Raw genomic sequence first — 26,572 nt, forward strand, 5'->3', positions numbered from 1 at the left:
GGAAATTGAAATTGTGATCTAGCAGATCCATCAACTTCTAATTAAATTACATTTTCTGCAAAATTTCTTAAAGGCAAAAGGTATGAAGGGCTTTGCCATGGATTCAATATGAACTTTGAAGTCTCTCGCCAACGATCTTTGATCCTTTTTGCTTAATATTACGACTTTAATTTATTTTAAATAATTTCTCTGAAGGAAATTGAAATATTGAACTAGCAGATCCACCAACTTATAATTAAATTACATTTTCTGCAAAATTTCTTAAAGGCAAAAGGCATGAAGGGCTTTGCCATGGATTCAATATGAACTTTGAAGTCTCTCGCCAACGATCTTTGATCCTTTTTGCATAATATTACCACTTTAATTTATTTTAAATAATTTCTCTGAAGGAAACTGAAATTGTGATCTAGCAGATCCACCAACTTCTAATTAAATTACATTTTCTGCAAAATTTCTTAAAGGCAAAAGGCATGAAGGGCTTTGCCATGGATTCAATATGAACTTTGAAGTCTCTCGCTAACGATCTTTGATCCTTTTTGCTTAATATTACCACTTTAATTTATTTTAAATAATTTCTCTGAAGGAAATTGAAATTGTGATCTAGCAGATCCACCAACTTCTAATTAAATTACATTTTCTGCAAAATTTCTTAAAGGCAAAAGGCATGAAGGGCTTTGCCATGGATTCAATATGAACATTGAAGTCTCTCGCCAACGATCTTTGATCCTTTTTGCTTAATATTACGACTTTAATTTATTTTAAATAATTTCTCTGAAGGAAATTGAAATTGTGATCTAGCAGATCCACCAACTTCTAATTAAATTACATTTTCTGCAAAATTTCTTAAAGGCAAAAGGCATGAAGGGCTTTGCCATGGATTCAATATGAACTTTGAAGTCCCTCGCCAACGATCTTTTTGCTTAATATTACGACTTTAATTTATTTTAAATAATTTCTCTGAAGGAAATTGAAATATTGAACTAGCAGATCCATCAACTTATAATTAAATTACATTTTCTGCAAAATTTCTTAAAGGCAAAAGGCATGAAGGGCTTTGCCATGGATTCAATATGAACATTGAAGTCTCTCGCCAACGATCTTTGATCCTTTTTGCTTCATACTACCACTTTAATTTATTTTAAATTATTTCTCTGAAGGAAATTGAAATTGTGATCTAGCAGATCCATCAACTTCTAATTAAATTACATTTTCTGCAAAATTTCTTAAAGGCAAAAGGTATGAAGGGCTTTGCCATGGATTCAATATGAACTTTGAAGTCTCTCGCCAACGATCTTTGATCCTTTTTGCTTAATATTACGACTTTAATTTATTTTAAATAATTTCTCTGAAGGAAATTGAAATATTGAACTAGCAGATCCACCAACTTATAATTAAATTACATTTTCTGCAAAATTTCTTAAAGGCAAAAGGCATGAAGGGCTTTGCCATGGATTCAATATGAACTTTGAAGTCTCTCGCCAACGATCTTTGATCCTTTTTGCATAATATTACCACTTTAATTTATTTTAAATAATTTCTCTGAAGGAAACTGAAATTGTGATCTAGCAGATCCACCAACTTCTAATTAAATTACATTTTCTGCAAAATTTCTTAAAGGCAAAAGGCATGAAGGGCTTTGCCATGGATTCAATATGAACTTTGAAGTCTCTCGCTAACGATCTTTGATCCTTTTTGCTTAATATTACCACTTTAATTTATTTTAAATAATTTCTCTGAAGGAAATTGAAATTGTGATCTAGCAGATCCACCAACTTCTAATTAAATTACATTTTCTGCAAAATTTCTTAAAGGCAAAAGGTATGAAGGGCTTTGCCATGGATTCAATATGAACATTGAAGTCTCTCGCCAACGATCTTTGATCCTTTTTGCTTAATATTACGACTTTAATTTATTTTAAATAATTTCTCTGAAGGAAATTGAAATTGTGATCTAGCAGATCCACCAACTTCTAATTAAATTACATTTTCTGCAAAATTTCTTAAAGGCAAAAGGCATGAAGGGCTTTGCCATGGATTCAATATGAACTTTGAAGTCCCTCGCCAACGATCTTTTTGCTTAATATTACGACTTTAATTTATTTTAAATAATTTCTCTGAAGGAAATTGAAATATTGAACTAGCAGATCCATCAACTTATAATTAAATTACATTTTCTGCAAAATTTCTTAAAGGCAAAAGGCATGAAGGGCTTTGCCATGGATTCAATATGAACATTGAAGTCTCTCGCCAACGATCTTTGATCCTTTTTGCATAATATTACCACTTTAATTTATTTTAAATAATTTCTCTGAAGGAAATTGAAATTGTGATCTAGCAGATCCACCAACTTCTAATTAAATTACATTTTCTGCAAAATTTCTTAAAGGCAAAAGGCATGAAGGGCTTTGCCATGGATTCAATATGAACTTTGAAGTCTCTCGCCAACGATCTTTGATCCTTTTTGCTTAATATTACCACTTTAATTTATTTTAAATAATTTCTCTGAAGGAAATTGAAATTGTGATCTAGCAGATCCACCAACTTCTAATTAAATTACATTTTCTGCAAAATTTCTTAAAGGCAAAAGGCATGAAGGGCTTTGCCATGGATTCAATATGAACTTTGAAGTCTCTCGCTAACGATCTTTGATCCTTTTTGCTTAATATTACCACTTTAATTTATTTTAAATAATTTCTCTGAAGGAAATTGAAATTGTGATCTAGCAGATCCACCAACTTCTAATTAAATTACATTTTCTGCAAAATTTCTTAAAGGCAAAAGGCATGAAGGGCTTTGCCATGGATTCAATATGAACTTTGAAGTCCCTCGCCAACGATCTTTTTGCTTAATATTACGACTTTAATTTATTTTAAATAATTTCTCTGAAGGAAATTGAAATATTGAACTAGCAGATCCATCAACTTATAATTAAATTACATTTTCTGCAAAATTTCTTAAAGGCAAAAGGCATGAAGGGCTTTGCCATGGATTCAATATGAACATTGAAGTCTCTCGCCAACGATCTTTGATCCTTTTTGCATAATATTACTACTTTAATTTATTTTAAATAATTTCTCTGAAGGAAATTGAAATTGTGATCTAGCAGATCCACCAACTTCTAATTAAATTACATTTTCTGCAAAATTTCTTAAAGGCAAAAGGCATGAAGGGCTTTGCCATGGATTCAATATGAACTTTGAAGTCTCTCGCCAACGATCTTTGATCCTTTTTGCATAATATTACCACTTTAATTTATTTTAAATAATTTCTCTGAAGGAAATTGAAATTGTGATCTAGCAGATCCACCAACTTCTAATTAAATTACATTTTCTGCAAAATTTCTTAAAGGCAAAAGGCATGAAGGGCTTTGCCATGGATTCAATATGAACTTTGAAGTCTCTCGCTAACGATCTTTGATCCTTTTTGCTTAATATTACCACTTTAATTTATTTTAAATAATTTCTCTGAAGGAAATTGAAATTGTGATCTAGCAGATCCACCAACTTCTAATTAAATTACATTTTCTGCAAAATTTCTTAAAGGCAAAAGGCATGAAGGGCTTTGCCATGGATTCAATATGAACTTTGAAGTCTCTCGCCAACGACCTTTGATCCTTTTTGCTTAATATTACCACTTTAATTTATTTTAAATAATTTCTCTGAAGGAAATTGAAATTGTGATCTAGCAGATCCATCAACTTCTAATTAAATTACATTTTCTGCAAAATTTCTTAAAGGCAAAAGGCATGAAGGGCTTTGCCATGGATTCAATATGAACTTTGAAGTCTCTCGCCAACGATCTTTTTGCTTAATATTACGACTTTAATTTATTTAAAATAATTTCTCTGAAGGAAATTGAAATATTGAACTAGCAGATCCACCAACTTATAATTAAATTACATTTTCTGCAAAATTTCTTAAAGGCAAAAGGCATGAAGGGCTTTGCCATGGATTCAATATGAACTTTGAAGTCCCTCGCCAACGATCTTTGATCCTTTTTGCTTAATATAATATTACCACTTTAATTTATTTTAAATAATTTCTCTGAAGGAAATTGAAAAATTGAACTAGCAGATCCACCAACTTCTAATTAAATTACATTTTCTGCAAAATTTCTTAAAGGCAAAAGGCATGAAGGGCTTTGCCATGGATTCAATATGAACTTTGAAGTCTCTCGCCAACGATCTTTGATCCTTTTTGCATAATATTACCACTTTAATTTATTTTAAATAATTTCTCTGAAGGAAATTGAAATTGTGATCTAGCAGATCCACCAACTTCTAATTAAATTACATTTGCTGCAAAATTTCTTAAAGGCAAAAGGCATGAAGGGCTTTGCCATGGATTCAATATGAACTTTGAAGTCTCTCGCCAACGATCTTTGATCCTTTTTGCATAATATTACCACTTTAATTTATTTTAAATAATTTCTCTGAAGGAAATTGAAATTGTGATCTAGCAGATCCACCAACTTCTAATTAAATTACATTTTCTGCAAAATTTCTTAAAGGCAAAAGGCATGAAGGGCTTTGCCATGGATTCAATATGAACTTTGAAGTTCCTCGCCAACGATCTTTGATCCTTTTTGCTTAATATTACCACTTTAATTTATTTTAAATAATTTCTCTGAAGGAAATTGAAATTGTGATCTAACAGATCAACCAACTTCTAATTAAATTACATTTTCTGCAAAATTTCTTAAAGGCAAAAGGCATGAAGGGCTTTGCCATGGATTCAATATGAACTTTGAAGTCTCTCGCCAACGATCTTTGATCCTTTTTGCATAATATTACCACTTTAATTTATTTTAAATAATTTCTCTGAAGGAAATTGAAATTGTGATCTAGCAGATCCACCAACTTCTAATTAAATTACATTTTCTGCAAAATTTCTTAAAGGCAAAAGGCATGAAGGGCTTTGCCATGGATTCAATATGAACTTTGAAGTCTCTCGCCAACGATCTTTGATCCCTTTTGCTTAATATTACCACTTTAATTTATTTTAAATAATTTCTCCGAAGGAAATTGAAATTGTGATCTAGCAGATCCACCAACTTCTAATTAAATTACATTTTCTGCAAAATTTCTTAAAGGCAAAAGGCATGAAGGGCTTTGCCATGGATTCAATATGAACATTGAAGTCTCTCGCCAACGATCTTTGATCCTTTTTGCATAATATTACCACTTTAATTTATTTTAAATAATTTCTCTGAAGGAAATTGAAATTGTGATCTAGCAGATCCACCAACTTCTAATTAAATTACATTTTCTGCAAAATTTCTTAAAGGCAAAAGGCATGAAGGGCTTTGCCATGGATTCAATATGAACTTTGAAGTCTCTCGCCAACGATCTTTGATCCTTTTTGCATAATATTACCACTTTAATTTATTTTAAATAATTTCTCTGAAGGAAATTGAAATTGTGATCTAGCAGATCCACCAACTTCTAATTAAATTACATTTTCTGCAAAATTTCTTAAAGGCAAAAGGCATGAAGGGCTTTGCCATGGATTCAATATGAACTTTGAAGTCTCTCGCCAACGATCTTTGATCCTTTTTGCTTAGTATTACGACTTTAATTTATTTTAAATAATTTCTCTGAAGGAAATTGAAATTGTGATCTAGCAGATCCACCAACTTCTAATTAAATTACATTTTCTGCAAAATTTCTTAAAGGCAAAAGGCATGAAGGGCTTTGCCATGGATTCAATATGAACTTTGAAGTCTCTCGCCAACGATCTTTGATCCTTTTTGCTTAATATTACCACTTTAATTTATTTTAAATTATTTCTCTGAAGGAAATTGAAATTGTGATCTAGCAGATCCATCAACTTCTAATTAAATTACATTTTCTGCAAAATTTCTTAAAGGCAAAAGGCATGAAGGGCTTTGCCATGGATTCAATATGAACTTTGAAGTCTCTCGCCAACGATCTTTGATCCTTTTTGCTTAATATTACCACTTTAATTTATTTTAAATAATTTCTCTGAAGGAAATTGAAATTGTGATCTAGCAGATCCACCAACTTCTAATTAAATTACATTTTCTGCAAAATTTCTTAAAGGCAAAAGGCATGAAGGGCTTTGCCATGGATTCAATATGAACTTTGAAGTCTCTCGCTAACGATCTTTGATCCTTTTTGCTTAATATTACCATTTTAATTTATTTTAAATAATTTCTCTGAAGGAAATTGAAATATTGATCTAGCAGATCCACCAACTTCTAATTAAATTACATTTTCTGCAAAATTTCTTAAAGGCAAAAGGCATGAAGGGCTTTGCCATGGATTCAATATGAACTTTGAAGTCTCTCGCCAACGATCTTTGATCCTTTTTGCTTAATATTACCACTTTAATTTATTTTAAATAATTTCTCTGAAGGAAATTGAAATATTGATCTAGCAGATCAACCAACTTCTAATTAAATTACATTTTCTGCAAAATTTCTTAAAGGCAAAAGGCATGAAGGGCTTTGCCATGGATTCAATATGAACTTTGAAGTCTCTCGCCAACGATCTTTGATCCTTTTTGCTTAATATTACCACTTTAATTTATTTTAAATAATTTCTCTGAAGGAAATTGAAATTGTGATCTAGCAGATCCACCAACTTCTAATTAAATTACATTTTCTGCAAAATTTCTTAAAGGCAAAAGGCATGAACGGCTTTGCCATGGATTCAATATGAACTTTGAAGTCTCTCGCCAACGATCTTTGATCCTTTTTGCTTAATATTACCACTTTAATTTATTTTAAATAATTTCTCTGAAGGAAATTGAAATTGTGATCTAGCAGATCCACCAACTTCTAATTAAATTACATTTTCTGCAAAATTTCTTAAAGGCAAAAGGCATGAAGGGCTTTGCCATGGATTCAATATGAACTTTGAAGTCTCTCGCCAACGACCTTTGATCCTTTTTGCTTAATATTACCACTTTAATTTATTTTAAATAATTTCTCTGAAGGAAATTGAAATTGTGATCTAGCAGATCCACCAACTTCTAATTAAATTACATTTTCTGCAAAATTTCTTAAAGGCAAAAGGCATGAAGGGCTTTGCCATGGATTCAATATGAACTTTGAAGTCTCTCGCCAACGATCTTTGATCCTTTTTGCATAATATTACCACTTTAATTTATTTTAAATAATTTCTCTGAAGGAAATTGAAATATTGATCTAGCAGATCAACCAACTTCTAATTAAATTACATTTTCTGCAAAATTTCTTAAAGGCAAAAGGCATGAAGGGCTTTGCCATGGATTCAATATGAACTTTGAAGTCCCTCGCCAACGATCTTTGATCCTTTTTGCTTAATATTACCACTTTAATTTATTTTAAATAATTTCTCTGAAGGAAATTGAAAAATTGAACTAGCAGATCCACCAACTTCTAATTAAATTACATTTTCTGCAAAATTTCTTAAAGGCAAAAGGCATGAAGGGCTTTGCCATGGATTCAATATGAACATTGAAGTCTCTCGCCAACGATCTTTGATCCTTTTTGCATAATATTACCACTTTAATTTATTTTAAATAATTTATCTGAAGGAAATTGAAATTGTGATCTAGCAGATCCACCAACTTCTAATTAAATTACATTTTCTGCAAAATTTCTTAAAGGCAAAAGGCATGAAGGGCTTTGCCATGGATTCAATATGAACTTTGAAGTCTCTCGCCAACGATCTTTGATCCTTTTTGCATAATATTACCACTTTAATTTATTTTAAATAATTTCTCTGAAGGAAATTGAAATTGTGATCTAGCAGATCCACCAACTTCTAATTAAATTACATTTTCTGCAAAATTTCTTAAAGGCAAAAGGCATGAAGGGCTTTGCCATGGATTCAATATGAACTTTGAAGTCTCTCGCCAACGATCTTTGATCCTTTTTGCTTAGTATTACGACTTTAATTTATTTTAAATAATTTCTCTGAAGGAAATTGAAATTGTGATCTAGCAGATCCACCAACTTCTAATTAAATTACATTTTCTGCAAAATTTCTTAAAGGCAAAAGGCATGAAGGGCTTTGCCATGGATTCAATATGAACTTTGAAGTCTCTCGCCAACGATCTTTGATCCTTTTTGCTTAATATTACCACTTTAATTTATTTTAAATTATTTCTCTGAAGGAAATTGAAATTGTGATCTAGCAGATCCATCAACTTCTAATTAAATTACATTTTCTGCAAAATTTCTTAAAGGCAAAAGGCATGAAGGGCTTTGCCATGGATTCAATATGAACTTTGAAGTCTCTCGCCAACGATCTTTGATCCTTTTTGCTTAATATTACCACTTTAATTTATTTTAAATAATTTCTCTGAAGGAAATTGAAATTGTGATCTAGCAGATCCACCAACTTCTAATTAAATTACATTTTCTGCAAAATTTCTTAAAGGCAAAAGGCATGAAGGGCTTTGCCATGGATTCAATATGAACTTTGAAGTCTCTCGCCAACGATCTTTGATCCTTTTTGCTTAATATTACCACTTTAATTTATTTTAAATAATTTCTCTGAAGGAAATTGAAATTGTGATCTAGCAGATCCACCAACTTCTAATTAAATTACATTTTCTGCAAAATTTCTTAAAGGCAAAAGGCATGAAGGGCTTTGCCATGGATTCAATATGAACTTTGAAGTCTCTCGCTAACGATCTTTGATCCTTTTTGCTTAATATTACCACTTTAATTTATTTTAAATAATTTCTCTGAAGGAAATTGAAATTGTGATCTAGCAGAACCACCAACTTCTAATTAAATTACATTTTCTGCAAAATTTCTTAAAGGCAAAAGGCATGAAGGGCTTTGCCATGGATTCAATATGAACTTTGAAGTCTCTCGCCAACGATCTTTGATCCTTTTTGCTTAATATTACCACTTTAATTTATTTTAAATAATTTCTCTGAAGGAAATTGAAATTGTGATCTAGCAGATCCACCAACTTCTAATTAAATTACATTTTCTGCAAAATTTCTTAAAGGCAAAAGGCATGAAGGGCTTTGCCATGGATTCAATATGAACTTTGAAGTCTCTCGCTAACGATCTTTGATCCTTTTTGCTTAATATTACCACTTTAATTTATTTTAAATAATTTCTCTGAAGGAAATTGAAATTGTGATCTAGCAGATCCATCAACTTCTAATTAAATTACATTTTCTGCAAAATTTCTTAAAGGCAAAAGGCATGAAGGGCTTTGCCATGGATTCAATATGAACTTTGAAGTCTCTCGCCAACGATCTTTGATCCTTTTTGCTTAATATTACCACTTTAATTTATTTTAAATAATTTCTCTGAAGGAAATTGAAATTGTGATCTAGCAGAACCACCAACTTCTAATTAAATTACATTTTCTGCAAAATTTCTTAAAGGCAAAAGGCATGAAGGGCTTTGCCATGGATTCAATATGAACTTTGAAGTCTCTCGCTAACGATCTTTGATCCTTTTTGCTTAATATTACCACTTTAATTTATTTTAAATAATTTCTCTGAAGGAAATTGAAATTGTGATCTAGCAGAACCACCAACTTCTAATTAAATTACATTTTCTGCAAAATTTCTTAAAGGCAAAAGGCATGAAGGGCTTTGCCATGGATTCAATATGAACTTTGAAGTCTCTCGCCAACGATCTTTGATCCTTTTTGCTTAATATTACCACTTTAATTTATTTTAAATAATTATCTGAAGGAAATTGAAATTGTGATCTAGCAGATCCACCAACTTCTAATTAAATTACATTTTCTGCAAAATTTCTTAAAGGCAAAAGGCATGAAGGGCTTTGCCATGGATTCAATATGAACTTTGAAGTCTCTCGCCAACGATCTTTGATCCTTTTTGCTTAATATTACCACTTTAATTTATTTTAAATAATTTCTCTGAAGGAAATTGAAATTGTGATCTAGCAGAACCACCAACTTCTAATTAAATTACATTTTCTGCAAAATTTCTTAAAGGCAAAAGGCATGAAGGGCTTTGCCATGGATTCAATATGAACTTTGAAGTCTCTCGCCAACGATCTTTGATCCTTTTTGCTTAATATTACCACTTTAATTTATTTTAAATAATTTCTCTGAAGGAAATTGAAATATTGATCTAGCAGATCAACCAACTTCTAATTAAATTACATTTTCTGCAAAATTTCTTAAAGGCAAAAGGCATGAAGGGCTTTGCCATGGATTCAATATGAACTTTGAAGTCTCTCGCCAACGATCTTTGATCCTTTTTGCTTAATATTACCACTTTAATTTATTTTAAATAATTTCTCTGAAGGAAATTGAAATTGTGATCTAGCAGATCCACCAACTTCTAATTAAATTACATTTTCTGCAAAATTTCTTAAAGGCAAAAGGCATGAAGGGCTTTGCCATGGATTCAATATGAACTTTGAAGTCTCTCGCCAACGATCTTTGATCCTTTTTGCTTAATATTACCACTTTAATTTATTTTAAATAATTTCTCTGAAGGAAATTGAAATTGTGATCTAGCAGATCCACCAACTTCTAATTAAATTACATTTTCTGCAAAATTTCTTAAAGGCAAAAGGCATGAAGGGCTTTGCCATGGATTCAATATGAACTTTGAAGTCTCTCGCCAACGACCTTTGATCCTTTTTGCTTAATATTACCACTTTAATTTATTTTAAATAATTTCTCTGAAGGAAATTGAAATTGTGATCTGGCAGATCCACCAACTTCTAATTAAATTACATTTTCTGCAAAATTTCTTAAAGGCAAAAGGCATGAAGGGCTTTGCCATGGATTCAATATGAACTTTGAAGTCTCTCGCCAACGATCTTTGATCCTTTTTGCTTAATATTACCACTTTAATTTATTTTAAATAATTTCTCTGAAGGAAATTGAAATTGTGATCTAGCAGATCCACCAACTTCTAATTAAATTACATTTTCTGCAAAATTTCTTAAAGGCAAAAGGCATGAAGGGCTTTGCCATGGATTCAATATGAACTTTGAAGTCTCTCGCCAACGACCTTTGATCCTTTTTGCATAATATTACCACTTTAATTTATTTTAAATAATTTCTCTGAAGGAAATTGAAATTGTGATCTAGCAGATCCACCAACTTCTAATTAAATTACATTTTCTGCAAAATTTCTTAAAGGCAAAAGGCATGAAGGGCTTTGCCATGGATTCAATATGAACTTTGAAGTCTCTCGCCAACGATCTTTGATCCTTTTTGCATAATATTACCACTTTAATTTATTTTAAATAATTTCTCTGAAGGAAATTGAAATATTGATCTAGCAGATCAACCAACTTCTAATTAAATTACATTTTCTGCAAAATTTCTTAAAGGCAAAAGGCATGAAGGGCTTTGCCATGGATTCAATATGAACTTTGAAGTCCCTCGCCAACGATCTTTGATCCTTTTTGCTTAATATTACCACTTTAATTTATTTTAAATAATTTCTCTGAAGGAAATTGAAAAATTGAACTAGCAGATCCACCAACTTCTAATTAAATTACATTTTCTGCAAAATTTCTTAAAGGCAAAAGGCATGAAGGGCTTTGCCATGGATTCAATATGAACTTTGAAGTCTCTCGCCAACGATCTTTGATCCTTTTTGCATAATATTACCACTTTAATTTATTTTAAATAATTTCTCTGAAGGAAATTGAAATTGTGATCTAGCAGATCCACCAACTTCTAATTAAATTACATTTTCTGCAAAATTTCTTAAAGGCAAAAGGCATGAAGGGCTTTGCCATGGATTCAATATGAACTTTGAAGTCTCTCGCCAACGACCTTTGATCCTTTTTGCTTAATATTCCCATTTTAATTTATTTTAAATAATTTCTCTGAAGGAAATTGAAATATTGATCTAGCAGATCAACCAACTTCTAATTAAATTACATTTTCTGCAAAATTTCTTAAAGGCAAAAGGCATGAAGGGCTTTGCCATGGATTCAATATGAACTTTGAAGTCCCTCGCCAACGATCTTTGATCCTTTTTGCTTAATATTACGACTTTAATTTATTTTAAATAATTTCTCTGAAGGAAATTGAAATATTGAACTAGCAGATCCACCAACTTCTAATTAAATTACATTTTCTGCAAAATTTCTTAAAGGCAAAAGGCATGAAGGGCTTTGCCATGGATTCAATATGAACTTTGAAGTCTCTCGCCAACGATCTTTGATCCTTTTTGCATAATATTACCACTTTAATTTATTTTAAATAATTTCTCTGAAGGAAATTGAAAAATTGAACTAGCAGATCCACCAACTTCTAATTAAATTACATTTTCTGCAAAATTTCTTAAAGGCAAAAGGCATGAAGGGCTTTGCCATGGATTCAATATGAACTTTGAAGTCTCTCGCCAACGACCTTTGATCCTTTTTGCTTAATATTCCCATTTTAATTTATTTTAAATAATTTCTCTGAAGGAAATTGAAATATTGATCTAGCAGATCAACCAACTTCTAATTAAATTACATTTTCTGCAAAATTTCTTAAAGGCAAAAGGCATGAAGGGCTTTGCCATGGATTCAATATGAACTTTGAAGTCTCTCGCCAACGACCTTTGATCCTTTTTGCTTAATATTCCCATTTTAATTTATTTTAAATAATTTCTCTGAAGGAAATTGAAATATTGATCTAGCAGATCCACCAACTTCTAATTAAATTACATTTTCTGCAAAATTTCTTAAAGGCAAAAGGCATGAAGGGCTTTGCCATGGATTCAATATGAACTTTGAAGTCTCTCGCCAACGACCTTTGATCCTTTTTGCTTAATATTCCCATTTTAATTTATTTTAAATAATTTCTCTGAAGGAAATTGAAATATTGATCTAGCAGATCAACCAACTTCTAATTAAATTACATTTTCTGCAAAATTTCTTAAAGGCAAAAGGCATGAAGGGCTTTGCCATGGATTCAATATGAACTTTGAAGTCCCTCGCCAACGATCTTTGATCCTTTTTGCTTAATATTACGACTTTAATTTATTTTAAATAATTTCTCTGAAGGAAATTGAAATATTGAACTAGCAGATCCACCAACTTCTAATTAAATTACATTTTCTGCAAAATTTCTTAAAGGCAAAAGGCATGAAGGGCTTTGCCATGGATTCAATATGAACTTTGAAGTCTCTCGCCAACGATCTTTGATCCTTTTTGCATAATATTACCACTTTAATTTATTTTAAATAATTTCTCTGAAGGAAATTGAAAAATTGAACTAGCAGATCCACCAACTTCTAATTAAATTACATTTTCTGCAAAATTTCTTAAAGGCAAAAGGCATGAAGGGCTTTGCCATGGATTCAATATGAACTTTGAAGTCTCTCGCCAACGATCTTTGATCCTTTTTGCATAATATTACCACTTTAATTTATTTTAAATAATTTCTCTGAAGGAAATTGAAATTGTGATCTAGCAGATCCACCAACTTCTAATTAAATTACATTTTCTGCAAAATTTCTTAAAGGCAAAAGGCATGAAGGGCTTTGCCATGGATTCAATATGAACTTTGAAGTCTCTCGCCAACGATCTTTGATCCTTTTTGCATAATATTACCACTTTAATTTATTTTAAATAATTTCTCTGAAGGAAATTGAAATTGTGATCTAGCAGATCCACCAACTTCTAATTAAATTACATTTTCTGCAAAATTTCTTAAAGGCAAAAGGCATGAAGGGCTTTGCCATGGATTCAATATGAACTTTGAAGTCCCTCGCCAACGATCTTTGATCCTTTTTGCTTAATATTACCACTTTAATTTATTTTAAATAATTTCTCTGAAGGAAATTGAAATTGTGATCTAGCAGATCAACCAACTTCTAATTAAATTACATTTTCTGCAAAATTTCTTAAAGGCAAAAGGCATGAAGGGCTTTGCCATGGATTCAATATGAACTTTGAAGTCTCTCGCCAACGACCTTTGATCCTTTTTGCTTAATATTACCACTTTAATTTATTTTAAATAATTTCTCTGAAGGAAATTGAAATATTGATCTAGCAGATCCACCAACTTCTAATTAAATTACATTTTCTGCAAAATTTCTTAAAGGCAAAAGGCATGAAGGGCTTTGCCATGGATTCAATATGAACTTTGAAGTCTCTCGCCAACGATCTTTGATCCTTTTTGCATAATATTACCACTTTAATTTATTTTAAATAATTTCTCTGAAGGAAATTGAAATTGTGATCTAGCAGATCCACCAACTTCTAATTAAATTACATTTTCTGCAAAATTTCTTAAAGGCAAAAGGCATGAAGGGCTTTGCCATGGATTCAATATGAACTTTGAAGTCTCTCGCCAACGATCTTTGATCCTTTTTGCATAATATTACCACTTTAATTTATTTTAAATAATTTCTCTGAAGGAAATTGAAATTGTGATCTAGCAGATCCACCAACTTCTAATTAAATTACATTTTCTGCAAAATTTCTTAAAGGCAAAAGGCATGAAGGGCTTTGCCATGGATTCAATATGAACTTTGAAGTCTCTCGCCAACGATCTTTGATCCTTTTTGCATAATATTACCACTTTAATTTATTTTAAATAATTTCTCTGAAGGAAATTGAAATTGTGATCTAGCAGATCCACCAACTTCTAATTAAATTACATTTTCTGCAAAATTTCTTAAAGGCAAAAGGCATGAAGGGCTTTGCCATGGATTCAATATGAACTTTGAAGTCCCTCGCCAACGATCTTTGATCCTTTTTGCTTAATATTACCACTTTAATTTATTTTAAATAATTTCTCTGAAGGAAATTGAAATTGTGATCTAGCAGATCAACCAACTTCTAATTAAATTACATTTTCTGCAAAATTTCTTAAAGGCAAAAGGCATGAAGGGCTTTGCCATGGATTCAATATGAACTTTGAAGTCTCTCGCCAACGACCTTTGATCCTTTTTGCTTAATATTCCCATTTTAATTTATTTTAAATAATTTCTCTGAAGGAAATTGAAATATTGATCTAGCAGATCAACCAACTTCTAATTAAATTACATTTTCTGCAAAATTTCTTAAAGGCAAAAGGCATGAAGGGCTTTGCCATGGATTCAATATGAACTTTGAAGTCTCTCGCCAACGATCTTTGATCCTTTTTGCATAATATTACCACTTTAATTTATTTTAAATAATTTCTCTGAAGGAAATTGAAATTGTGATCTAGCAGATCCACCAACTTCTAATTAAATTACATTTTCTGCAAAATTTCTTAAAGGCAAAAGGCATGAAGGGCTTTGCCATGGATTCAATATGAACTTTGAAGTCTCTCGCCAACGATCTTTGATCCTTTTTGCTTAATATTACCACTTTAATTTATTTTAAATAATTTCTCTGAAGGAAATTGAAATTGTGATCTAGCAGATCCACCAACTTCTAATTAAATTACATTTTCTGCAAAATTTCTTAAAGGCAAAAGGCATGAAGGGCTTTGCCATGGATTCAATATGAACATTGAAGTCTCTCGCCAACGATCTTTGATCCTTTTTGCATAATATTACCACTTTAATTTATTTTAAATAATTTATCTGAAGGAAATTGAAATTGTGATCTAGCAGATCCACCAACTTCTAATTAAATTACATTTTCTGCAAAATTTCTTAAAGGCAAAAGGCATGAAGGGCTTTGCCATGGATTCAATATGAACTTTGAAGTCTCTCGCCAACGATCTTTGATCCTTTTTGCTTAGTATTACGACTTTAATTTATTTTAAATAATTTCTCTGAAGGAAATTGAAATTGTGATCTAGCAGATCCACCAACTTCTAATTACATTACATTTTCTGCAAAATTTCTTAAAGGCAAAAGGCATGAAGGGCTTTGCCATGGATTCAATATGAACTTTGAAGTCTCTCGCCAACGATCTTTGATCCTTTTTGCTTAATATTACCACTTTAATTTATTTTAAATTATTTCTCTGAAGGAAATTGAAATTGTGATCTAGCAGATCCATCAACTTCTAATTAAATTACATTTTCTGCAAAATTTCTTAAAGGCAAAAGGCATGAAGGGCTTTGCCATGGATTCAATATGAACATTGAAGTCTCTCGCCAACGATCTTTGATCCTTTTTGCTTAATATTACCACTTTAATTTATTTTAAATTATTTCTCTGAAGGAAATTGAAATTGTGATCTAGCAGATCCATCAACTTCTAATTAAATTACATTTTCTGCAAAATTTCTTAAAGGCAAAAGGCATGAAGGGCTTTGCCATGGATTCAATATGAACATTGAAGTCTCTCGCCAACGATCTTTGATCCTTTTTGCATAATATTACCACTTTAATTTATTTTAAATAATTTATCTGAAGGAAATTGAAATTGTGATCTAGCAGATCCACCAACTTCTAATTAAATTACATTTTCTGCAAAATTTCTTAAAGGCAAAAGGCATGAAGGGCTTTGCCATGGATTCAATATGAACTTTGAAGTCTCTCGCCAACGACCTTTGATCCTTTTTGCTTAATATTCCCATTTTAATTTATTTTAAATAATTTCTCTGAAGGAAATTGAAATATTGATCTAGCAGATCCACCAACTTCTAATTAAATTACATTTTCTGCAAAATTTCTTAAAGGCAAAAGGCATGAAGGGCTTTGCCATGGATTCAATATGAACTTTGAAGTCTCTCGCCAACGATCTTTGATCCTTTTTGCTTAATATTACCACTTTAATTTATTTTAAATTATTTCTCTGAAGGAAATTGAAATTGTGATCTAGCAGATCTATGAACTTCTAATTAAATTACATTTTCTGCAAAATTTCTTAAAGGCAAAAGGCATGAAGGGCTTTGCCATGGATTCAATATGAACATTGAAGTCTCTCGCCAACGATCTTTGATCCTTTTTGCTTAATATTACGACTTTAATTTATTTTAAATAATTTCTCTGAAGGAAATTGAAAAATTGAACTAGCAGATCCACCAACTTCTAATTAAATTACATTTTCTGCAAAATTTCTTAAAGGCAAAAGGCATGAAGGGCTTTGCCATGGATTCAATATGAACTTTGAAGTCCCTCGCCAACGATCTTTGATCCTTTTTGCTTAATATTACGACTTTAATTTATTTTAAATAATTTCTCTGAAGGAAATTGAAATATTGAACTAGCAGATCCACCAACTTCTAATTAAATTACATTTTCTGCAAAATTTCTTAAAGGCAAAAGGCATGAAGGGCTTTGCCATGGATTCAATATGAACATTGAAGTCTCTCGCCAACGATCTTTGATCCTTTTTGCTTAATATTACCACTTTAATTTATTTTAAATTATTTCTCTGAAGGAAATTGAAATTGTGATCTAGCAGATCCATCAACTTCTAATTAAATTACATTTTCTGCAAAATTTCTTAAAGGCAAAAGGCATGAAGGGCTTTGCCATGGATTCAATATGAACATTGAAGTCTCTCGCCAACGATCTTTGATCCTTTTTGCTTAATATTACCACTTTAATTTATTTTAAATTATTTCTCTGAAGGAAATTGAAATTGTGATCTAGCAGATCCATCAACTTCTAATTAAATTACATTTTCTGCAAAATTTCTTAAAGGCAAAAGGCATGAAGGGCTTTGCCATGGATTCAATATGAACATTGAAGTCTCTCGCCAACGATCTTTGATCCTTTTTGCATAATATTACCACTTTAATTTATTTTAAATAATTTATCTGAAGGAAATTGAAATTGTGATCTAGCAGATCCACCAACTTCTAATTAAATTACATTTTCTGCAAAATTTCTTAAAGGCAAAAGGCATGAAGGGCTTTGCCATGGATTCAATATGAACTTTGAAGTCTCTCGCCAACGATCTTTGATCCTTTTTGCTTAGTATTACGACTTTAATTTATTTTAAATAATTTCTCTGAAGGAAATTGAAATTGTGATCTAGCAGATCCACCAACTTCTAATTAAATTACATTTTCTGCAAAATTTCTTAAAGGCAAAAGGCATGAAGGGCTTTGCCATGGATTCAATATGAACTTTGAAGTCTCTCGCCAACGATCTTTGATCCTTTTTGCTTAATATTACCACTTTAATTTATTTTAAATTATTTCTCTGAAGGAAATTGAAATTGTGATCTAGCAGATCCATGAACTTCTAATTAAATTACATTTTCTGCAAAATTTCTTAAAGGCAAAAGGCATGAAGGGCTTTGCCATGGATTCAATATGAACATTGAAGTCTCTCGCCAACGATCTTTGATCCTTTTTGCTTAATATTACGACTTTAATTTATTTTAAATAATTTCTCTGAAGGAAATTGAAAAATTGAACTAGCAGATCCACCAACTTCTAATTAAATTACATTTTCTGCAAAATTTCTTAAAGGCAAAAGGCATGAAGGGCTTTGCCATGGATTCAATATGAACTTTGAAGTCCCTCGCCAACGATCTTTGATCCTTTTTGCTTAATATTACGACTTTAATTTATTTTAAATAATTTCTCTGAAGGAAATTGAAATATTGAACTAGCAGATCCACCAACTTCTAATTAAATTACATTTTCTGCAAAATTTCTTAAAGGCAAAAGGCATGAAGGGCTTTGCCATGGATTCAATATGAACTTTGAAGTCTCTCGCCAACGATCTTTGATCCTTTTTGCATAATATTACCACTTTAATTTATTTTAAATAATTTCTCTGAAGGAAATTGAAAAATTGAACTAGCAGATCCACCAACTTCTAATTAAATTACATTTTCTGCAAAATTTCTTAAAGGCAAAAGGCATGAAGGGCTTTGCCATGGATTCAATATGAACTTTGAAGTCTCTCGCCAACGATCTTTGATCCTTTTTGCATAATATTACCACTTTAATTTATTTTAAATAATTTCTCTGAAGGAAATTGAAATTGTGATCTAGCAGATCCACCAACTTCTAATTAAATTACATTTTCTGCAAAATTTCTTAAAGGCAAAAGGCATGAAGGGCTTTGCCATGGATTCAATATGAACTTTGAAGTCTCTCGCCAACGATCTTTGATCCTTTTTGCATAATATTACCACTTTAATTTATTTTAAATAATTTCTCTGAAGGAAATTGAAATTGTGATCTAGCAGATCCACCAACTTCTAATTAAATTACATTTTCTGCAAAATTTCTTAAAGGCAAAAGGCATGAAGGGCTTTGCCATGGATTCAATATGAACTTTGAAGTCCCTCGCCAACGATCTTTGATCCTTTTTGCTTAATATTACCACTTTAATTTATTTTAAATAATTTCTCTGAAGGAACTTGAAATATTGAACTAGCAGATCCACCAACTTCTAATTAAATTACATTTTCTGCAAAATTTCTTAAAGGCAAAAGGCATGAAGGGCTTTGCCATGGATTCAATATGAACTTTGAAGTCCCTCGCCAACGACCTTTGATCCTTTTTGCTTAATATTACCACTTTAATTTATTTTAAATAATTTCTCTGAAGGAACTTGAAATATTGAACTAGCAGATCCACCAACTTCTAATTAAATTACATTTTCTGCAAAATTTCTTAAAGGCAAAAGGCATGAAGGGCTTTGCCATGGATTCAATAAGAACCTTGAAGTCTCTCGCCAACGATCTTTGATCCTTTTTGCCTAATATTACCACTTTAATTTATTTTAAATAATTTCTCTGAAGGAAATTAAAATATTGATCTAGCAGATCCACCAACTTCTAATTAAATTACATTTTCTGCAAAATTTCTTAAAGGCAAAAGGCATGAAGGGCTTTGCCATGGATTCAATATGAACTTTGAAGTCTCTCGCCAACGATCTTTGATCCTTTTTGCTTAATATTACCACTTTAATTTATTTTAAATAATTTCTCTGAAGGAAATTGAAATTGTGATCTAGCAGATCCACCAACTTCTAATTAAATTACATTTTCTGCAAAATTTCTTAAAGGCAAAAGGCATGAAGGGCTTTGCCATGGATTCAATATGAACTTTGAAGTCTCTCGCCAACGATCTTTGATCCTTTTTGCTTAATATTACCACTTTAATTTATTTTAAATAATTTCTCTGAAGGAAATTGAAATTGTGATCTAGCAGATCCACCAACTTATAATTAAATTACATTTTCTGCAAAATTTCTTAAAGGCAAAAGGCATGAAGGGCTTTGCCATGGATTCAATAAGAACCTTGAAGTCTCTCGCCAACGATCTTTGATCCTTTTTGCCTAATATTACCACTTTAATTTATTTTAAATAATTTCTCTGAAGGAAATTAAAATATTGATCTAGCAGATCCACCAACTTCTAATTAAATTACATTTTCTGCAAAATTTCTTAAAGGCAAAAGGCATGAAGGGCTTTGCCATGGATTCAATATGAACTTTGAAGTCTCTCGCCAACGATCTTTGATCCTTTTTGCTTAATATTACCACTTTAATTTATTTTAAATAATTTCTCTGAAGGAAATTGAAATTGTGATCTAGCAGATCCACCAACTTCTAATTAAATTACATTTTCTGCAAAATTTCTTAAAGGCAAAAGGCATGAAGGGCTTTGCCATGGATTCAATATGAACTTTGAAGTCTCTCGCCAACGATCTTTGATCCTTTTTGCTTAATATTACGACTTTAATTTATTTTAAATAATTTCTCTGAAGGAAATTGAAATTGTGATCTAGCAGATCCATCAACTTCTAATTAAATTACATTTTCTGCAAAATTTCTTAAAGGCAAAAGGCATGAAGGGCTTTGCCATGGATTCAATATGAACTTTGAAGTCTCTCGCCAACGATCTTTGATCCTTTTTGCTTAATATTACCACTTTAATTTATTTTAAATAATTTCTCTGAAGGAAATTGAAATATTGATCTAGCAGATCAACCAGCTTCTAATTAAATTACATTTTCTGCAAAATTTCTTAAAGGCAAAAGGCATGAAGGGCTTTGCCATGGATTCAATATGAACTTTGAAGTCCCTCGCCAACGATCTTTTTGCTTAATATTACGACTTTAATTTATTTTAAATAATTTCTCTGAAGGAAATTGAAATATTGAACTAGCAGATCCATCAACTTATAATTAAATTACATTTTCTGCAAAATTTCTTAAAGGCAAAAGGCATGAAGGGCTTTGCCATGGATTCAATATGAACATTGAAGTCTCTCGCCAACGATCTTTGATCCTTTTTGCATAATATTACCACTTTAATTTATTTTAAATAATTTCTCTGAAGGAAATTGAAATTGTGATCTAGCAGATCCACCAACTTCTAATTAAATTACATTTTCTGCAAAATTTCTTAAAGGCAAAAGGCATGAAGGGCTTTGCCATGGATTCAATATGAACTTTGAAGTCTCTCGCCAACGATCTTTGATCCTTTTTGCTTAATATTACCACTTTAATTTATTTTAAATAATTTCTCTGAAGGAAATTGAAATTGTGATCTAGCAGATCCATCAACTTCTAATTAAATTACATTTTCTGCAAAATTTCTTAAAGGCAAAAGGCATGAAGGGCTTTGCCATGGATTCAATATGAACTTTGAAGTCTCTCGCCAACGATCTTTGATCCTTTTTGCTTAATATTACCACTTTAATTTATTTTAAATTATTTCTCCGAAGGAAATTGAAATTGTGATCTAGCAGATCCACCAACTTCTAATTAAATTACATTTTCTGCAAAATTTCTTAAAGGCAAAAGGCATGAAGGGCTTTGCCATGGATTCAATATGAACATTGAAGTCTCTCGCCAACGATCTTTGATCCTTTTTGCATAATATTACCACTTTAATTTATTTTAAATAATTTCTCTGAAGGAAATTGAAATTGTGATATAGCAGATCCACCAACTTCTAATTAAATTACATTTTCTGCAAAATTTCTTAAAGGCAAAAGGCATGAAGGGCTTTGCCATGGATTCAATATGAACTTTGAAGTCTCTCGCCAACGATCTTTGATCCTTTTTGCTTAATATTACCACTTTAATTTATTTTAAATTATTTCTCTGAAGGAAATTGAAATTGTGATCTAGCAGATCCATCAACTTCTAATTAAATTACATTTTCTGCAAAATTTCTTAAAGGCAAAAGGCATGAAGGGCTTTGCCATGGATTCAATATGAACTTTGAAGTCTCTCGCTAACGATCTTTGATCCTTTTTGCTTAATATTACCACTTTAATTTATTTTAAATAATTTCTCTGAAGGAAATTGAAATTGTGATCTAGCAGATCCACCAACTTCTAATTAAATTACATTTTCTGCAAAATTTCTTAAAGGCAAAAGGCATGAAGGGCTTTGCCATGGATTCAATATGAACTTTGAAGTCTCTCGCCAACGATCTTTGATCCTTTTTGCTTAATATTACCACTTTAATTTATTTTAAATAATTTCTCTGAAGGAAATTGAAATTGTGATCTAGCAGATCCACCAACTTCTAATTAAATTACATTTTCTGCAAAATTTCTTAAAGGCAAAAGGCATGAAGGGCTTTGCCATGGATTCAATATGAACATTGAAGTCTCTCGCCAACGATCTTTGATCCTTTTTGCTTAGTATTACGACTTTAATTTATTTTAAATAATTTCTCTGAAGGAAATTGAAATTGTGATCTAGCAGATCCACCAACTTCTAATTAAATTACATTTTCTGCAAAATTTCTTAAAGGCAAAAGGCATGAAGGGCTTTGCCATGGATTCAATATGAACTTTGAAGTCTCTCGCCAACGATCTTTGATCCTTTTTGCTTAATATTACCACTTTAATTTATTTTCAAATAATTTCTCTGAATCTTTGGCTTAATATTACCACTTTAATTTATTTTAAAAATTGAAATGAAATTGATCTAGCAGATCAACCAACTTCTAATTAAATTACATTTTCTGTAAAATTTCTTAAAGGCAAAAGGCATGAAGGGCTTTGCCATGGATTCAATATGAACTTTGAAGTCTCTCGCCAACGATCTTTGATCCTTTTTGCTTAATATTACGACTTTAATTTATTTTAAATAATTTCTCTGAAGGAAATTGAAATTGTGATCTAGCAGATCCACCAACTTCTAATTAAATTACATTTTCTGCAAAATTTCTTAAAGGCAAAAGGCATGAAGGGCTTTACCATGGATTCAATATGAACTTTGAAGTCTCTCGCCAACGATCTTTGATCCTTTTTGCTTAATATTACGACTTTAATTTATTTTAAATAATTTCTCTGAAGGAAATTGAAATTGTGATCTAGCAGATCCATCAACTTCTAATTAAATTACATTTTCTGCAAAATTTCTTAAAGGCAAAAGGCATGAAGGGCTTTGCCATGGATTCAATATGAACTTTGAAGTCTCTCGCCAACGATCTTTGATCCTTTTTGCTTAATATTACCACTTTAATTTATTTTAAATAATTTCTCTGAAGGAAATTGAAATATTGATCTAGCAGATCAACCAGCTTCTAATTAAATTACATTTTCTGCAAAATTTCTTAAAGGCAAAAGGCATGAAGGGCTTTGCCATGGATTCAATATGAACTTTGAAGTCCCTCGCCAACGATCTTTTTGCTTAATATTACGACTTTAATTTATTTTAAATAATTTCTCTGAAGGAAATTGAAATATTGAACTAGCAGATCCATCAACTTATAATTAAATTACATTTTCTGCAAAATTTCTTAAAGGCAAAAGGCATGAAGGGCTTTGCCATGGATTCAATATGAACTTTGAAGTCTCTCGCCAACGATCTTTGATCCTTTTTGCATAATATTACCACTTTAATTTATTTTAAATAATTTCTCTGAAGGAAATTGAAATTGTGATCTAGCAGATCCACCAACTTCTAATTAAATTACATTTTCTGCAAAATTTCTTAAAGGCAAAAGGCATGAAGGGCTTTGCCATGGATTCAATATGAACTTTGAAGTCTCTCGCCAACGATCTTTGATCCTTTATGCTTAATATTACCACTTTAATTTATTTTAAATTATTTCTCTGAAGGAAATTGAAATTGTGATCTAGCAGATCCATCAACTTCTAATTAAATTACATTTTCTGCAAAATTTCTTAAAGGCAAAAGGCATGAAGGGCTTTGCCATGGATTCAATATGAACTTTGAAGTCTCTCGCCAACGATCTTTGATCCTTTTTGCTTAATATTACCACTTTAATTATATTTTAAATAATTTCTCTGAAGGAAATTGAAATTGTGATCTAGCAGATCCACCAACTTCTAATTAAATTACATTTTCTGCAAAATTTCTTAAAGGCAAAAGGCATGAAGGGCTTTGCCATGGATTCAATATGAACATTGAAGTCTCTCGCCAACGATCTTTGATCCTTTTTGCATAATATTACCACTTTAATTTATTTTAAATAATTTCTCTGAAGGAAATTGAAATTGTGATATAGCAGATCCACCAACTTCTAATTAAATTACATTTTCTGCAAAATTTCTTAAAGGCAAAAGGCATGAAGGGCTTTGCCATGGATTCAATATGAACTTTGAAGTCTCTCGCCAACGATCTTTGATCCTTTTTGCTTAATATTACCACTTTAATTTATTTTAAATTATTTCTCTGAAGGAAATTGAAATTGTGATCTAGCAGATCCATCAACTTCTAATTAAATTACATTTTCTGCAAAATTTCTTAAAGGCAAAAGGCATGAAGGGCTTTGCCATGGATTCAATATGAACTTTGAAGTCTCTCGCTAACGATCTTTGATCCTTTTTGCTTAATATTACCACTTTAATTTATTTTAAATAATTTCTCTGAAGGAAATTGAAATTGTGATCTAGCAGATCCACCAACTTCTAATTAAATTACATTTTCTGCAAAATTTCTTAAAGGCAAAAGGCATGAAGGGCTTTGCCATGGATTCAATATGAACTTTGAAGTCTCTCGCCAACGATCTTTGATCCTTTTTGCATAATATTACCACTTTAATTTATTTTAAATAATTTCTCTGAAGGAAATTGAAATTGTGATCTAGCAGATCCACCAACTTCTAATTAAATTACATTTTCTGCAAAATTTCTTAAAGGCAAAAGGCATGAAGGGCTTTGCCATGGATTCAATATGAACTTTGAAGTCTCTCGCCAACGATCTTTGATCCTTTTTGCTTAGTATTACGACTTTAATTTATTTTAAATAATTTCTCTGAAGGAAATTGAAATTGTGATCTAGCAGATCCACCAACTTCTAATTAAATTACATTTTCTGCAAAATTTCTTAAAGGCAAAAGGCATGAAGGGCTTTACCATGGATTCAATATGAACTTTGAAGTCTCTCGCTAACGATCTTTGATCCTTTTTGCTTAATATTACTACTTTAATTTATTTTAAATAATTTCTCTGAAGGAAATTGAAATTGTGATCTAGCAGATCCACCAACTTCTAATTAAATTACATTTTCTGCAAAATTTCTTAAAGGCAAAAGGCATGAAGGGCTTTGCCATGGATTCAATATGAACATTGAAGTCTCTCGCCAACGATCTTTGATCCTTTTTGCTTAATTTTACCACTTTAATTTATTTTAAATAATTTCTCTGAAGGAAATTGGAATTGTGATCTAGCAGAACCACCAACTTCTAATTAAATTACATTTTCTGCAAAATTTCTTAAAGGCAAAAGGCATGAAGGGCTTTGCCATGGATTCAATATGAACTTTGAAGTCTCTCGCCAACGATCTTTGATCCTTTTTGCTTCATACTACCACTTTAATTTATTTTAAATTATTTCTCTGAAGGAAATTGAAATTGTGATCTAGCAGATCCATCAACTTCTAATTAAATTACATTTTCTGCAAAATTTCTTAAAGGCAAAAGGCATGAAGGGCTTTGCCATGGATTCAATATGAACATTGAAGTCTCTCGCCAACGATCTTTGATCCTTTTTGCTTAATATTACTACTTTAATTTATTTTAAATAATTTCTCTGAAGGAAATTGAAATTGTGATCTAGCAGATCCACCAACTTCTAATTAAATTACATTTTCTGCAAAATTTCTTAAAGGCAAGAGGTATGAAGGGCTTTGCCATGGATTCAATATGAACTTTGAAGTCCCTCGCCAACGATCTTTGATCCTTTTTGCTTAATATTACCACTTTAATTTATTTTAAATAATTTCTCTGAAGGAAATTGGAATAGTGATCTGGCAGATCCACCAACTTCTAATTAAATTAAATTTTCTGCAAAATTTCTTAAAGGCAAAAGGCATGAAGGGCTTTGCCATGGATTCAATATGAACTTTAAAGTCTCTCGCCAACGATCTTTGATCCTTTTTGCATAATATTACCACTTTAATTTATTTTAAATAATTTCTCTGAAGGAAATTGAAATTGTGATCTAGCAGATCCACCAACTTCTAATTAAATTACATTTTCTGCAAAATTTCTTAAACGTAAAAGGCATGAAGGGCTTTGCCATGGATTCAATATGAACTTTGAAGTCTCTCGCCAACGATCTTTGATCCTTTTTGCTTAATATTACCACTTTAATTTATTTTAAATAATTTCTCTGAAGGAAATTGAAATTGTGATCTAGCAGATCCAACAACTTCTAATTAAATAACATTTTCTGCAAAATTTCTTAAAGGCAAAAGGTATGAAGGGCTTTGCCATGGATTCAATATGAACTTTGAAGTCCCTCGCCAACGATCTTTGATCCTTTTTGCATAATATTACCACTTTAATTTATTTTAAATAATTTCTCTGA

The sequence above is a fragment of the Phlebotomus papatasi genome, unplaced genomic scaffold, assembly GCF_024763615.1.
Source record: "Phlebotomus papatasi isolate M1 unplaced genomic scaffold, Ppap_2.1 HiC_scaffold_17, whole genome shotgun sequence".
In the NCBI taxonomy this organism is placed as follows: Eukaryota; Metazoa; Arthropoda; class Insecta; order Diptera; family Psychodidae; genus Phlebotomus; species Phlebotomus papatasi.